The sequence below is a fragment of the Saccostrea echinata genome, unplaced genomic scaffold (assembly GCF_033153115.1).
Source record: "Saccostrea echinata isolate AGI-Se365-2 ecotype Australia unplaced genomic scaffold, CSIRO_AGI_Sech_v1 ptg000015l, whole genome shotgun sequence".
Lineage (NCBI taxonomy): Eukaryota > Metazoa > Mollusca > Bivalvia > Ostreida > Ostreidae > Saccostrea > Saccostrea echinata.
The window spans coordinates 9,160,683-9,166,688 of record NW_026889764.1 but is presented as its reverse complement, the minus strand read 5'-3'; positions in this window follow the sequence as shown (position 1 = coordinate 9,166,688).

Sequence of the window (6,006 nt, the reverse complement as noted above, 5' to 3'; positions counted from 1 at the left end):
GCGGAAACGCTATCTATGATCGTTCTTGACATGAGCAGAGTTCATCATTTAAACTTGTACTTCTTTAATATTTCCATGACCACTATTTCCCCCTTCCTGGTGTGTAGTTTATTTGTACTTATATTCATGTATTTATACATACCCTATCTTCCCTGAAATATTCTTTAGCAAAGCAAAACCTTTTGTAAAATGTATTGTTACACGTTCTATGATAATCGTTCCAGAGAAGATGGACGAACAGAGCATGCAAAATTCCTATAGTTTCAAATATATTAAAGGCAAATTTGGTTTGTAAACTAAGTATTAAGAGGAGAGTTCTAATTATTGAAAACCGTTCCTGCAGAAAAATGTTCTAAAAAATTACTATACTTTTTTTGGAGACGGGGGGGGGGGGGGGGGAATTCAAGCGTAAGTATCCTGTAAGAATCATTTTTCCACTACATCACACAGCTTATAACTGGTTACGTCATTGAAATCTCGTTTATTATATGACCCTTGAATAACCTTTTTTGTTATGAAAGTTTTTTTTAAAGATCGTGTTGTTTCTTGCTCAGTTTTTAGGCAAAAAATGTACATTTTTTTAACATAAATTGACGATATACTTTCAAATATGGAGCAAATATGAACACACCCATATAGAAAATATGTGTTATAGTATGAAGAAATGATCATTTTAGCCCTTATTGATGTGCGCATGCTTTTTATAGAAGAATGATTTTTAACATTTGTGTGCCAATTTTGGAGATTTTACAAAAGGTATATGTATATATAAATGTAAATTTGAATACCAAGGAAATTTGTGCTATAATTGAAAGTTTATTTTCATTTTCTTATTTGTCGACCCATAGGCAATTTTTTCGGCTTGCTCGCCCATCTCTTTGTCTTTAACTCTTACTGTCCAAAATTAACTTTAAAAATGGACCCAATTGTTATAGAACACGCAGGAAAAAAATGAACACTTTTTAGCATTTGATAATTTTTTTTTCAAATTGCACTGGGGAAAACTCTATATCATATTTATGAATTTTAGTTTCAATTTAACAGTTTATTTCCAGAAAAGGAAAGGGGGTGGTAAGCAGGAAAAAATAATAATAAACTAGATGTGATCTCGTGGCAAGCATTGAGAGGTCCAGGATCGTGTCGTGTATCAGTCAATTGAAGAAACTACTAAACATGATAATAATATGCATCTTAATTTCTTCAAAATATATCGTCACACATAATCTCACGTCTCTGTTGCAGAATATTTTTCCATGTTAATAAGAAAAACTGAGAAAACAGCCCTGCCGCCATTGTGAAAATTAGTTTCTTTCTGCTTTGTACAACCTGAATCCGGACACTCCTTGAAATAAATATTTATTTAACTTTTTGTGTATTTCCTTAGTATTTTGTTCTACCACAAAATAGATGCTTCATAAATATCTTTGAAAGTTCTTAATTAAATGATTAAATCTATGATTAATTAAAAACAGTGCAAAATGTATGAAATGTGAAAATAAGGAACAGAAATTACTAGTATTGTCAAAAGTCGAATCGAACAATACGAACTGAGAGCAGCGCAAACGCTGTCTATGATCGTTCTTGATATGAACAGATTTCATTATTTAAATTTGTACATGAACTTTTTGTATATTTCAATGACCACTTTTTCCCTCTTCCTGGTTTGTAGTTTAATTGGACTTTTATTCATGTATTCATGCGTACCCTATCTTCCCTGAATTTTTTTTAGCAAAACAAAACCATTTGTAAAATGTATTGTTACACGTACTATTGTTCCAAAGAAGATGGACGAACAAGGCATGCAAAATGCCTATAGTTTGAAATGTATTAAAGGCAAATTCAGTTTGTGAGCTAAAATATAAGTGAAAGATACCACAGTCGCTGACACATCTGTGTCATATTTGAACATTTACTAGATAAAGACAATAATGGTAACCTTACAACAAAACTTTATGATAAATATGATGACTTCAACTTTTCTAGCGTCAACTTTCCTCACTTATCCAGCAATAAGCCCTTATCAACTGCATATGGGGTGTATATATCCCAGTTGATTCGATACACAAGAGTATGCTCCACGTACGAACAATTTCTAAAACGGGGTAATCTACTAACGAACAGGTTGATGAAACAAGAATATCAACAATCGAGATTAAAGTCATCATTTCGCAAGTTCTATGGTCGAAATAATGACCTTGTCAGCAAATACAATCTCTCATTACGTCGAACGCTGACCGAAGCATTTCATACTAATTTTTAGCCATTATTTAAACACTGAATTGTCTACGGGTTTTTCCGTTTGCACGATCATGACTATGAACACACGGCGGGTGTGACCGGTCGACAGGGAATGTTTGCTCCTCCATAGCACCTGATCCTACATCTGATGTTTTCAGAGGTCCGTGTTTGCTCTGCTCCCGATTTGTATTGTTTCAATGGACTTTTGAGCTGCTTGAATACTGTTCGTTACAGCAATATTTCTTTTTAACATTTGTTTTTTTTTTTTTTTTCAAATTGCATGGGAAAAGCTCGTTTCAATTTCATGAACTTTAATTTTTATTTTTATGTCACTTTTAACAGTATATTTTTCCAAAAAAAGAAAGGGATTGGTCAGCAGGCAAAAATAATGATGAATAACTTTAAAGAAAAGAACAAGAAATAAACAAAAAAGAAGAAGAAAACAAATTGTATACAACCCAAAAAAAGAAAACAAGGGATATTATATCTACTTCAAATATGTGTTTTCTGGAATATGCAGAGAAATATAAATAAAAATATCAGTTTTAAGAAAAAATCATTATTTCTCTATCTCTTGACATTTAAACCGTTTTATGTTTCGATGTATAAATGCGTCAATTATAATCACAACTCCAAATAGCAGGGTCTCGATGTCAAAAGAAACATTAACACTAGTTACTTCCATTCATATGTTGACTCGTTAAATCCCACTGAACTTGGAATTAAAGACACCTCAGAGTCTGCTACAACCATTTCTTCACCTTTTTTATTTCATGTTTCTGTGTTTAACTGACTATAGATGGTGGTGGCCAACTAACAACTACACTCTATGACAAACGAGATGACTTTTCCGTCGTCAATTTTCCTTGTTTATGTAGTAAATAAATATTCCAAAATCACCTACATATTGCATTTATTTCTACCAACTTATTCCAAACTATGAATGCTTTGAGTACAATGAATTCTTAAACTGATACAGGCTACTGACAAATAAGTTGATGTTACAGGATTTAAAGTCAGCATTTCGTAAATTAATTCCATGGTCGTTATAATGTCCCTGTTAGCAAATATATCCTATCACTGAGTCGTTTTTGACTGTCATACCAATACCATATACCTGGTATACCACGGGTTTGCGTGTTGTATGCCCTGTTTACAGATTTATATTGTTTGTAGTTTTTCTTTGATCGACCATTGTTCGTAACCTTCATCATTTTTTTGTAAAGTTGTAGTCAGAATTTGACTTTTGACATAACGTAGTGGACAACTGAAATTTCCGACAGAGTAAACGGTTAACGGTTAACCGAACCTTGTTCGTAATTTCCTTATGAAGTTTTGTGTTTTTCTTTTGATTTTTAATAAATTTATTTCCATCTTAAATTTAAAGTTAAGGAAATTGTGCAAATATCAAATGAACCTTTTCGAATGGATGGTGTACCCCTCCCCAACTTCTGTTTATTTTTATTAGACACAAAAACTTACCAAAAATACATGAATTCCTAGCCTGTGTTCCGATATTTGATATAATTTTTCGCTTTTGTTAAGTTTTAGAGATTGGCCCTTTGTGGAAGATAAAAGCAAGAGTAAAGAGAAAATGGCTGAAGACTATGGTAAACAGAAAACAGGTTTTTTATGTATGTGGTAACGGAAGGAGGTACATGCAAAATAAGTCGCGGAAATCAAAAGCATGGCCTTAGGAACGGGGGGGGGGGGCACGGGGGCGCCGGCCGTATCCCCCCCCCCCCAATAATTTTGCAGATATATAGATTACTATAGTAAACATAGATACTATATGCTGGCGCCCCCTCAATAAAAAGTCTGATGACCCTTTTTTTCCTTTTTTTTTCTTTGCTTGTCAGGAAATTTTTGGTAGCGCCCCCTCAACTCTCAACTGAAAATGTATGGCTGTGCATCCCTCCCAACTAAATTTGCTCCCTACGGGCCTGAAAAGTATAATCGCGGAAAAGCAGTATACATGTAACTTGTCGCGGAAAGGCAAGATTTTTTCGCAGAAAAGCTGTGTAGAGTCGCGAAAAAGTGAAACTGGAAAACATTTCTGTGTAGAAAAATTAGGGGTTTTTTTTTGACGAAACAAAACGTGGTAATTTTTTTTAAACAGGGAAATGTAATTAATTAGTATTAAGACTATAAATTAGGGAGATTTGTTGTCACGTGCCTTGCGAATCATTTAATTGGTCGATTTAAACCTTTTCAGATATAAACACACTTCCTTACATTAACTATATATAATAATTAACTATATATATATATATATATATATATATATATATATATATATATATATATATATATATATATATATGTGCCTTATATATATATATATATATATATATATATATATATATATATATATATATATATATATATATATATATATATATATATATATATATATATATATATATATATATAAGGCACATGAATTTACAACAACTCTTAAACTAACATTACTGCCCTCAGTGAAGAAATATTAAAATAAAAAGCACAGAGTTCACTTCACATATTCACTTTTAATATATATGTAATCTCGTTATAAGGATTTAAATATGTTTTTATCTTGTCAAAAATGAGCCTATCGGGCTTTCGTACATATAGTATTTCATCCTTAATATTTCTTGATCTATTTTCAGTTAGGGAATGCATAATTGATGCTTTTTTGCACGTTTCCTGAAAATATTTATTAATGATACATTTTTGAAAAAAATAAGGGGCCTAACTATAGGTACATTATTTACATTCACATTATTTGTGAATTCAATGACTTTTCTTGTGAGCATCTGAACATATGAAAACTACCTTCAGTAAATATAATGTAGTATATAATGTACAATACCTTTTGTAGAATGTTCTGAATGTTCTGCTACAGTGTACAGTTGTGTAGTTGTGTATCACTTGATCCTGGCCGGTGTATGAAAAACTCAGATAAGTCTTAAAAACTGGGATTTACCTAAAATTCTATTTATAAAGTAATCTTTCAATCACATGTTATTGTGAAGTGTTTACATAAGGCATATCCGTGATATTTAATTACCCCGTTGTCCGAAACCATTTTTACCTTGGAAGGTGTATAACAGAGGGAAAATAGTGCTTATTCAGTTTCAATAATCCCGGAAGTATTAATAAAAATCGATTAAAACGATTTAAGTTCAGCTGTTTTATACAATCGTAAAATTTGAAAACTTCTTCAATCAATATTTTCTACACGTTTTTCTATACACAAAACGCTGGTGCAAAGTGGGGTACTTCTAACCATTGTACGTATTGTACAAGGAATTTCCGTGAAGCAATGTTGACAGCAGTTAAGGTAAACTGTTACCGGTGTAAAGACGAATAATGACCCCCATAGAATAATGACCGGGGGTCATTTTTCGACGTCGAATAATGACCGGGGGTCATTATTCAACGGCGAAAAATGACCCCCGGTCATTATTCGACGTCGAAAAATGACCCTTTTGCCCGTAGAAAAAGTGTCATCACCCTAAAAACACGCATACCCCACGTGAAGAAAAATGACTCCCGTAGAATAATGACCCCTTGTGAATTAAAGCAGATTAAAGTTGAAACTTTTAGGGGGCAAAATAAAAATAATAAATCAAGAGACCTGTTGGCCAAAATGTTCACTTGAGCTTCTTTGGGAATAAATCGATGTTATATTGATCTCATTACATTATAATATCATTGCTGTTTTTAAGGTCAATTCAATGATTCAGAATCTAGTGGAGTTAAAGATTTATCGAGTCCAAAGGG